General features: G+C 36.7%; 1 pseudogene; it reads left to right on the forward strand.

Annotated features, from left to right (window-relative positions):
- The first annotated feature begins 1,332 nt into the window (after nucleotides 1-1,332).
- LOC145242159 (5S ribosomal RNA) lies at nucleotides 1,333-1,451 on the forward strand (annotated as a pseudogene).
- Nucleotides 1,452-12,126: the final 10,675 nt, after the last annotated feature.

The following is a 12,126-nucleotide window of genomic DNA, read 5'->3' on the forward strand; positions in this document are numbered from 1 at the left end:
TATTTTTTTATATTTAAGTTTAACCTTTGACCTTGATATTCCCAAATCAAATTAGTTCTAAATTATACCATGCCCAATATTCTCTCAAAGTTTGGTGACGATTGATCAAGCGATGTGGACGCTAGGCTGTGCATAAGCAAACAAACTCAACGGAAAACATAATCTTCTTGGCAGAGGTCACAATGAGGTTCAGATAGTTTTCATTTTATTTTATTTTTTTTATACACGTTCACCCCTTACAAGGCATATCGTCACTTGAATGTAAGCGGCGACTGTTTGGGACCACGTCTAGGAAAGATTAGCAAGTCTATGAAAGATTAACATGATTTTGGTTTATGTTACATTTAAACTTCTGCATATCAGTACAGTCAGGGAAGCAGGTAGCAGAAAGGGAATTCCAAAGTCTAGCTGTTCGAGGGAAGAAACTATTAGAATATAAAGCTTTCTGGCATTTATGGATCTCAACAGTGAAGGGGTGAGATCTTATTGCTAAGGGGGTTTGTCGGGGGATATGTACGTTTTAGAAATACAGATAATACTTTGTTTCTTGAACTCATAATACCATAAAAACAAATTTGACGAGGGAATGCGAGGGGCTCATGCGAAAGAACACGAGTATAATAGACTAAGTTTCACATGAAAAATGCAACAAAGAAAAACTACTGACATTCTCTGGTGTAAAATTGATTGTACATTTTGTCACGCTTTGGGTGTTGTTTAGCTTAGAGGTGGGGGAAAAGTTAGAAATAAAACACACACACATACACAATCTAAAATGGAGACGAGACCTGTTTTGATCTGTTCATTAAATATGAATGACGTGTTTGCTCTAACACGTTGCGAGTGAGAATATTTGACACCGTGATGACGAAAGCACAGAAAAAGGGCAAAAAAAAAAAAGGAAAATTTGTTTTTCTTTTCTCATTTTCGACGTTTCTCCAATGTTGACGTATTTCTCGGTGGGATAGAAGAAAGCAGGATGTTGGCTGTTTGTTTTTTGTCGAACCACCTTAAACTGCTTCACTATTATTACCATGATTACAGTACAGTCAAAATAATTATATAACTGTCGAGAGTCTACGTAAAAAAATCAGAGAGGAACTGTTGAAAATTCAAGATGGAAACTTGGTGGACAAGTTAAACAAATTAGTTATGTTTACCAAATATGGCTGGATTGCAAAAAAAAAAAAAAAGTGAATTTTATTAACGATTCCATTGATGATATGCTACTTTTAGGAAGGGGAGGTCACTCTAGTATCTGGTAGATAGGGGCGCTTAACTAAGAAAATGGATACATATAAAGTTGTCGTTTTTTAATGAGTATATATAGCAGCATACGGTATAATTCACGTTGACACACCGGTTTATGTTAGATCACCGAAGTTAAGCAACGTTGAGCCTGTACAGTACTAAAATGGGTGACTATTTGGGAATTCCAGGTGCTGTATGTGCTCTCCGCTTATCTCGGCATTGCTTCCAGTCGTCTAGCACTTCTTTCCACTGAACCCAAGCAGTGCCGATTCAGAAGAATTGTCGTTGGGTATAGCGCAACCCTTGACGCACAATTACAGTGGTTATGCATTATCTCTTGAGACTGTAAGGAAACATCTTATCTTTATCTTTAAATATACCAACTAAAAAAAAAAAATCAACGACATTCTCATTCCAAACACAAGTCATCATTACCATGCGTTTTCAAAGTCCGGTTGGATTCTACGCCTTGGGAAATGTGATAATCCAATATGATCAGTTGCTACATTTTATTAACCTTTCTAATAAAGATATCACTGTTGTATAGCCAGGGAATATATTGCAATTCGTATTTACATAAAGATATCCTATTTTATAAGAAGAAGAATAAAGATGCTTCATACCTTTTCTTTATTCGGTAGTTCTTCTGTCTACCCTGCTGGGCTCTGTGACGAAACACGCCCCGACCAACACCATGACCGATTGAGACAGTTGTTTTTCTTTTTCTTTTGTGAAACCACAGAGCAACACTTTATATTTTTAAAACAAATAAATTATATCAGCTGTCTCACTGGTCTTCACGAGGAGTTTGCATTACGTGTCTACATGCTTGTTCCTTCCAGCCCCGCTTCCCGGCTTTGTGACCAAACTCAAACTCCCAATTAATATTAACCTTTTGACCTGTCAGTTCCGTTACGTCATCCTCAAAAGCACACACCCCCTAACGTGTGGCCTCTGTCACATACGCAACTGTTGAAGGTTATTTTGTTTATTTTTAACTTAGCTAATTTATGTTAACATCTGCAGGTAGCTGTTACATTCCAGACTAATTTATTCTCTAAACAATAAATGACTCCCAATCAAAACTGTTTTAACAATATCACTGGATAGATAGATTAAAAGATAGATAGACAGATAGACAGATCGATAATAACTAATTTAACAATGTTATTATCTAACACCACTATGATAGGGATTGAACACCTTATTCTGAGTTATCAGTCATCGTCGGTATCCACTTCATCCACAAAACAACAACAATACGTTGTGAATTCACACAAATCGTATCTATACTTAGCTTCAGTATAATATTAACCTTTTTTATTAATCGGTTGCCACTTATCAAGGCCCGAATGATACTCGAGGATAACGGTGAGTGAGATCGTCAGTTATAGTTAGACACGATGGATAGAATGAGCAGAATTTGATTATGAACAAGCGAAGCATGCATGGTGCCCTGTGAGTGCACAGTGAACGAGGCATAAAGAAATGACTAAGTTCAGCATTAGCTACCCCCCCCCATTTAGCCCTAAAAGTCCCCAGGGGGACGTCAAATCCTGGTGAAAATGAACAAACGGTGCAGTTTTAGGCTTTAACATATACAAATTTTAGTTCTGCACCATGCAAAAAAAGAAATAACTAAGTCCACCATGTACTCCCCCCCATTTAACCCCCTATGTCCCCAAGGCCTTAACATATTTAAATTAGAGTTCAGCACCATGCAAAACTGCTAAATAGACATACACAGAAAATTTTAGGCAAATATGGTAATATAATCCCAAAAAAAAGGAGTGTTTTTATTAGCCCTAAAAGAGCCCCTGTGGCACACCCAAGAGTTACCGCGAAGTATAGACAAACAAAATTATATAAAAACTAGTTAGTTACAATTTTTCATAAAGTTTTATAAAAATCCAAGGCATTAATTTTTTTAATTTGCACAAAAGTTTCAATTTTTAGCCATTTTAACCTAAAAGGCACCCCTGGGGGGGGGACAATCGGAGTTTTCCCGGAAAATCCGTTCTGTTACTTTTTTTTTTTACTCATATCATGTTTAATGTTTTTGCAGAATTTAAAAAAATTCCAAGGTGTAGTTATTTAAAAAAGTGCGGACAGACAAACAGACGAACGCACAAAGGCGAATTTACAGGTCCAACAAGTATTCATTACTATTGGACTTGAAAACTTGTAGTCGGCTGAGAAGCAGCCATGTGGTGTTGTGTTCTAAAGATAAGAAATTCTATGTAAGAAACTTTGTTCATGGAAGTTCTGTTTGGCTCTACGTATAAATGGAGAAAGGAGCTTTCTTTGTTATGGATGTAACTATACAAGTAATATGCACTAATATTGAATTTTTGTTACTTTCTGTCGGTTTTGCTTTTTTTTTTTATATAGAATGCCATCATTATCATCTGAAACTGACATCATCTAAACGTCCGCAATAAAAAATAATTCCTACACACAAAAATTCACGCTAAAAGCATAGCTACAAACAAAAACTAACATTTACAGCAGTACTAAGATATATTTTAGAGGAGTAAATGCGTGAAAACCCTTTAATAATTAATAACTGCACTTATACAGCACGTCTGTTATTTATAAATGATACCATTTCAACGAAAACCGAAGAGAAAGGTCTATTTTTATGACTAAGGCAGCATTAAAACCTTGACGGCCCTTGAAGAGCTAATAAAAGTGGTTTGGTTTTGGCTTATGCGTATTACGGCATATCAACCGTTTGATATCAATTCTCTGTTAGAAACGGCTACTTAATTAGGTAAGTTTTTATTCATTTCCCTTTCACAGCGGGAAGCTTAGACACAAGGGCAGATAATTAGGATTTGGAAAACCAGCGTCTTAACGGAACAAAAATCACACTGAGACGTAAAGGGCTACTGTGCATTAGAAGTCAGATTTATAGGAACATCCTAAGTGGTGAGTTGTGTGGCCAGATTTTTATTCGCGTTACGTTTAAATTTCATGCATGTCGGCGAAACAGGGTACAGAGAGGAGGTTCCAAAGGCAAACAGTTCAAGGGAAAAATATTGGATTAGAAAGCTATCCAAAAGCTGGAGATGTCTACGGTGAAGGGGTGGGATTTTATTGACTGTCGTGTTAATCGAAGGTATTTACATTGATGAGGCATAACTGCAGCAAGTATTGCATTACGTCATATAATGGTTAGGAGGGTAATTTACTTCATAAACATCTATCTATTCTTTGGTTGATGTCGCCGTGGTGAAAATTATGTATGGGCTCTTTATACTACACTACCTTCCTAAACTGAGAATAGAGAATTTTCACGAAGTGCTCGCAACCCTTTTTTTTTTTACCTATTCTGCAAAGTCTGATATATAAAAGGCTTCGAGTTGTATGGCATTTATATAAGAATAAGGTGCTTCTTTACTATAGCACTCTGATGTAAAAACAAACTCTCACCTGTGACACACGGAAAAGTTAGCACAGCAGAAAATTATGTAAAATTATCGAGTAGTTTCATCTATAGCTTAGAAACGGCGTACTTGTACATTATCCTACCCAAGAAATAAGGTACTTGTGCAGTATAGTACTCATATGAAAAAACAAAGAAACTCCTACCTGTGACGTGCATAAAACTGAAAATCATGTAATATATTCGAGAAGTATGACTTTTAAATGAGAAATAAAGTTCTTCTTTACTATAGCACCCTGATGTAAAAACAAACACACTCTTGCATGTGACATACAGAAAAGTTAGCACAACAGAAAATTATGTAAATTATTTTAAATTATGTAAATTATTTTAAATTATGCAAATTATTTTAAATTATGTAAATTATTTTAATAGGCAAGGAAATTTTTTTCCATATAAGTGCTGTAAATTTCCTGTCCTAGGGAAGATACAATTATTTCATACATATAATATCCGTCCTAGGATCGGTAAAATATTCTTTTGCTCAAAATGGCAAATGATACGTAGACAAAAATTCCTCTATCCCAACAATAACAGCTATGTTCAAAATTTTTCTCATTGTCTTATACGGTCCCGATCAACGCCAGATGGCCTTGCTAGTCTAATACATAAAAGGCTATATGTCTGCCTGTCTGTATCCATATTTTCAAACTCTATCTCTTCCGAAACTAAAAGTCGCATAGCGGCTCTAGGGGCCTCAAATGATTGGATTTTTATGGACCGTTCTTTTATGGGTCTTTAGCCGGTTAAAATAGATTTCAAGGGGTCAAAAAGGGGTTGGAATTGAAAAAGATCGTTATACATTTTGTACATTCATCTTATTTTATTTTTAAATAGCTCATATGCGTGTCACATTGGTGCAGTAACGTCACCAGCTTTGAATGCTACAATTTTTACTTTTCGTTTCGATTTCAGCTGATGGCACCCAAATACTGTTTATTTTCTTCTGAAATCACGACTCTATAATAATATATACGAAATCTGGACAAATTATAATATCATATTTAAGTGTATTTTACGACTAGGCAAAACCAGGCACCCTTTACCCGCTAGTAAATTAAAATAAATATGGCCCACATTATGACCCTTAACTCATAGCAAGTATGCTTAAAAGATTATAACGATCGGTTAATTAGTTTATGAGTGTATTCTGTACGTATGGGTATCCAAACGTATAGACATACTCAGCTTGGATATTCCCTTACGAAGATGAAAATCAATATCTGATGATTTTATTAACCTTATTGTTTAATACGTGATTAGTAATTAGTCATGATGCAACAGAGCGCGGATGCGCGTGTAGATGCATGCGAAATGACGTCACCGTAACATAGAGAAAGAGAGCGATCACGTGAAAAACGTCGATAACGTTCGCGATCACGTGCGAGGCATGAAGGATGCTCGAGAAGAAGATCACGTGAAGGACTTCACAGCGGTAAAAAGAGAATGAGGAAACAAATTTTGTTGTTGCAAAGAACAAACGGGTTGGAGTTATTTCCTATCCTTTGTCTGGGTGTCCTTTGCGACTAAAACCGGACACAACGTGTGTTAGTTCCCGGACAACGTTACAACTATCTATTTGAATTTTGTAAGCGTATATCACCTTATAACGTTATCACATTCACATGCGACATCTCTTAACTAATAAAATTATAACAAAATTAATTGCTGCATCGGTTCCAATACAACACAACTTTTTTTGTGGGCTTACCATGTATCTGTCAGGCACTAGATCAGTTTAGCGACACCTAAAATCACAATTGCCCTCTTTTGAATGTTGACGAATTTTAGTCAATAGTACGAAAAGAATATAGCAACGTAAAAATATTAAGCATTTTAGAAGCCATCTACATTAAAACTAGGCCACAATTAATAATATTTGACACATGACAACGAACATATACTATACTACCTTCCACTAAATATAGAGATAACGCATAGAAAAATGGTCTCATGACATGAGAACTGATACTACACCACCTGCAGCTAAATGTGTGGAAGAATGGTTTCATAACAACAGAATATATATTTACACTGCCTATATATATTATACAAACAGTGGAGATAATGCTTGGGAGGGTGTTTCATAAAAAAGAAGCATATATTATGAAAAATCGTAATGCTTGGGATGACCTCCTGAGAACAGAACAGATACTGCAGTACCCTCCGCTTTAAGTGAGTATTGATCGGTAGTACACTAATCTGGAATAGTATTCATTCAAGTGGTGTCCTGCTTAGTACAGGAATTGATGGCCATGACTCTCCATCTATCTTTCTCCCTTGAAGCATTCATGAATTCATTGTTGTGTTAAAGAGCATCTCTCCCCCCCCCTCTCTGGCTTTCTTACTCTTTCTATTTTCTCTCTGTGTGTCTCTATTAGAGAATAGAGAAAGAGAGAGGGAGAGGGAGAGAGAGAGAGAGAGAGGTGAATAACGTGGACAGTGGACACGTTTGCAAAAGAAGGGTCAGCTGACCAGATGACGTGGTATCATGTGATGAGGTTAGCTGATTCTTTCTTGGCAGTTGGGTTTCGGGTGTTGAATAAGACAGACGGCTTTTCAGCTGTCCCCCCCCCTGGGCTGGGGAGGACGCTGACGTGTATCATCAAACAAGCAAGGTTCACCTCCATTCTGTGTCGACCTTTGGAAGGTGAATAAAAACATAAAAACCTTAATTGTCATCTTGGAGTGAATTCTTCATCCAACAGGCCAGCTCCCCTCCAAGAGACAATGAAAACCAGAGGAACAACCGACGACACATGAATAAAGGTATGTTAAAAAATACATGTACACAAAGGCACACACACGAAGACATCAAAAATAAAACCATTAGAAACTAGACGATCACGTACACGAATCTCCTTGACAAAATCTCCTTTATGACTCCCCCGAATATATAACATATTCGTTTTGGTGCTCGTGACTAAGTTCACATCATCGATGTGAAGTCGAACCTGTGTTTAAGAAATACGACGTGGAAACAGGTCCTTAAAAGGGAAAGGAGATTTTAAGACAAAAAAAAAAAAAAAAAAAAAACTATACAACACAATAAAATGTCTGGAAGAAAAAAAAAAGAGAAAGAACATTATTAGAAAAAAAGAAGAAATACAAATCAACACACACACAACGAGGGTCCATTAAAACACTAGGCGAATTAGAAAAATAATTAAGAAAAAAAAAAAAGAAAAAAAAAGAAAAGCAATACACACGTACAACCTTTTCACGAAGAAAGAAAAGGAAGACATACAGACACACAGATGTAAAACTTTATATATAGAAAATAGTTAAAAAAAATATTTATCGTATTGGGAATTAACTCGTTATGAACGAAGAAAAATATCACTTAATGTCAAAATTAGAAGGGAAAACGAAAAATGACCTTATTTTGTAAATTTTTAACAACGGCCAGTGAGAAAACCAAAAAGAAACGAGCCTTACCACAAAGATAAACATGTCGATCAAAAATATGTGTTATGAATATTTCGTGTCATTTTTAAATTGTGAACTAAATGTAACTTTTAATGAAAAACAATATGTACTTTTGATGAAAAACAATGGATAGGTTCTGAAATGTGATTTTTTTTTTCCTTTTTTTTTCACTAATTGAACGATTTTATTTCTTAGGATTTTTTTTTCTTACATGGACAATTTTAGTTCCATCGAGTTGTCTGAGACTTTATAAGTGAGTCGTTTTATTTTATTTTAGAAACGACTGTATTTTAATTGTAAATGTCTAGGTATTTTTTTGTAAACGACTGTGGTTTTTCTTTAATTTTGAATTCTGTGGAATGGTAAAAGATGATGCACTATGCAGCCGACCTACTTGCTGACGTGGACAAAATTTTGTTGTTTGGATTTTTGTTATTGCTAAGATGGGACTTTGTGATTGCTTATAGGATATTTTTGGTATTTTTAAATTTATTTTTTATGTAATTGATGTGTTCTAAAATGGTATTGTGCAGGATTTTCTTACTCTGTGACATGTATTTTTTTTTTCGCAGAATGGGGAGGTGGAATCTTGCTTGTGGGGTCTATGGAAAGAAGGATTAATAAAAGAAAAAATGTGTTTTTAATTAATTAAATAGTAATAATAAAATAGGGAGAAAGAAATAAGATTTAAACAGTGTAATAAATGATTTAAAAAAAAAAAAAAGTTTCGGAAGAGTCAAAGGTTCAGTCGGTATTAATTTCAATTTTCGAAAAGTAGAATAAATGTTCTATTCGACATGAGTGACGTTTTGACCACATAAGTAAGTTAAAAAAAAAAAAAGGATAAATATAGGGTTAAATAAACTATATGAAGAAATGAAAGAAAAAAGTGGGGCGTGAATGGAATTTAATTTCTGTGGCAAGCATGTTAGAATTTTGGAGAGGTGTTGAATTACATGGGTAGTTATTAATTTCATTATTCTCGGGAAATGATTCGAATTTTATTTTTTTTTTATCGTGATTTCTGTTGATTTCGAGTAGAATCAACATGGAGCAAGTTTGAGTACTTCATGTGTGGAAATCCGATGTTTTCCGTGAAGCTATGTGTCTTCAAGGCAGGTTGCGCTTACCGACTTTGGAAAAAAAAAAAGAAAGTTTTTTCTGACATAGTAGTGAACGGAATGTATTCTGTCCAGCGTGAGCGGATCTAGTTGTAATCAACTTCAGGGAGCAAATGAAATGCCCTCTGACATGGTGTAAGGGGCAGAGGGGGTGCAATGGCTGACGTGGCCATTATGTTACGAATCGCTCAAGAGAAGATGAATGAAATATGTATGCAAGTACTTAGGAAAATAAAATGTTACCATATTGTGAATTAAAGGTACCAAAATTAAAAAAAAAAACATGCTGGGTGAATTTAATTGGTATTATTAAATTAAATTATTTTGGAATAGATTTGGTTGGTTTAGTTATATTTTAGGGACGTTTAGCGCGTAGTTGCATTTTTTTTCATGAGAATTACAAGGTGATTAGGCTGTAGAAAGCAGTTTTTTCTGTTGTTTTATTTTTTTTTATAAGCCACGGTATTGTCACAAATTAGAAAATTTGGCAGGGGAAATACTATTTTAGAGTAATGAGAACCCTGTTAAAACAATACTAGTGGTTCCAGTGAGTTGGAAGATGCCACGTAGGCCCAAGCAACGGCAATAAGTCTTGTCCAACAAAAGTCTGGCGTGCGAGGTCGCGATAATTCCTCAGGGTACAGAGCGACTGGACAGTCGGTACCAAGCCTAATCACGGGGAGATAGAAGAAAGGGAAAGATGCAGATTACGTAAGGGACAAGATAGAGCCTTATTATTTTTTTATTTTTTTAGAGGAATGTGTGAGGGATATCTGGGTTGGAATCTTGGGACTTGCTGGGAATGCGGAAAAATCACAAAGGGAAAACTACTTAGTTAGAAATCGATGGCGCATTAGTTAGGGAGTGATGATTCCGTATCTTGTCGGGTTCCAGGAACTCAAACAGGCTCCGAGTGAATCAGTGTGAAGGCGTATCTTGACTTAGACCAACCAAGGGAGTTAGTAGAAGAGCTTTGTGAAGTCCCGAAGTAGTAGATTGAATAGAACAAAGCTCCAGTAATAGGACCACTCAGAGAAAGACGTCAGGGCATTACAGTAAAGGAAAAAAAAACTGGGACTTAGGCCTATGCTGAAAGTCGAGAACGCGAGTGGGATGGTTGGGTCGGTAGAGCATCAGACTTTTAATCTGAGGGTCTGGGGTTCGAGTCCCCATGCGATAAAGCTACCACCAACATGGAGCATCCGACGTTCTGGTCGTAATTGCGATATGCTGGCCCCATTTCGAAAAAGTGATCGAAAATGGAGTCTCCATTTGTTTGGCCAAGTGGTCCAAATAAAGAGCAGAGTCAGTGGAAAATATCCAACAATGCGACCGCCTAGACAAGATGTATATCTGCAAAGCTGTATCTTTGTCTAACTTGGAAGCAAGTTAATGTCTAGGAGGGACTTTTGAGAAGCAGCAGAAGGGTTGATAGTGTTGTAGAAGAGTACTGGTGCCTGATCTTTCTTGGAAAAGGGGTGAGTCCGGAAAAAAAAAATAAAGATGTACTTCGGACATAATTATTTTTTTTAGTTAGTTAGTTAGTTAGTTATTAAAAATGTGTGGCTTGCCATACATTTTGATAAAAAAGGGGTGGAGGAATGTTAAAGAGCATCTCTCCCCCCCCTCTCTGGCTTTCTTACTCTTTCTATTTTCTCTCTGTGTGTCTCTATTAGAGAATAGAGAAAGAGAGAGGGAGAGGGAGAGAGAGAGAGAGAGAGGTGAATAACGTGGACAGTGGACACGTTTGCAAAAGAAGGGTCAGCTGACCAGATGACGTGGTATCATGTGATGAGGTTAGCTGATTCTTTCTTGGCAGTTGGGTTTCGGGTGTTGAATAAGACAGACGGCTTTTCAGCTGTCCCCCCCCCTGGGCTGGGGAGGACGCTGACGTGTATCATCAAACAAGCAAGGTTCACCTCCATTCTGTGTCGACCTTTGGAAGGTGAATAAAAACATAAAAACCTTAATTGTCATCTTGGAGTGAATTCTTCATCCAACAGGCCAGCTCCCCTCCAAGAGACAATGAAAACCAGAGGAACAACCGACGACACATGAATAAAGGTATGTTAAAAAATACATGTACACAAAGGCACACACACGAAGACATCAAAAATAAAACCATTAGAAACTAGACGATCACGTACACGAATCTCCTTGACAAAATCTCCTTTATGACTCCCCCGAATATATAACAGTTGCTCATTATTTTTATGTTGCTCTGGTGTTCAGACTGTCAGCGTACATTTCTCGCTGCCGTCCTCTGCATTTTCTATCCATGTTTTTTCCCGCCAAACTAATCTGTTCTATTTTTGTTAATTATTTGTGGACTATTACCTTCCTCTTCTAGTTGTTGTTTCACGACGTTTCGGCCAATTATTGCTTTGGCCTTCGTCAGGTGGTTACCGCGACGGGATAGGGATGTCAAATCTCCCATCCCCAGGTGCCCACAAACAATCACACAAAAACAAAAATGTATGTACGACTTACTCACCTCAGAAAGAAGTCCAAAATTAATTCGATGATATAACAATTGCTACGGACCGGACAATGGAAGAACACAAATATAAAAATGTGGATTTATAAGACCAAAAAATCCAAGCATGATTGCGCTTTTGGGTCCGTGGCGCAGTGGATAGAGATGCGGAATGTCTACGATTCCAGGATGAGCGTTGTCTGAAGGTACCAGTTTCAATCCCACCCAAAGCCGGTCAGAGGATTAGTTGACCAAACCTTTTTGTGTTTGCCATTTCTAATAACTCTTGATTTGTTTTCATTTCTGTCCAAGATATCTTCAAAATTTCCGGCAGAAACCAAGTTTCAGTCACGTCTAGCCTCTTCCTAGTGTTGTTGGTGAATGTCTAGCAATCACAATCG

This window comes from Euprymna scolopes, chromosome 2, assembly GCF_053919585.1.
Source record: "Euprymna scolopes isolate OS-2025 chromosome 2, ASM5391958v1, whole genome shotgun sequence".
In the NCBI taxonomy this organism is placed as follows: domain Eukaryota; kingdom Metazoa; phylum Mollusca; class Cephalopoda; order Sepiida; family Sepiolidae; genus Euprymna; species Euprymna scolopes.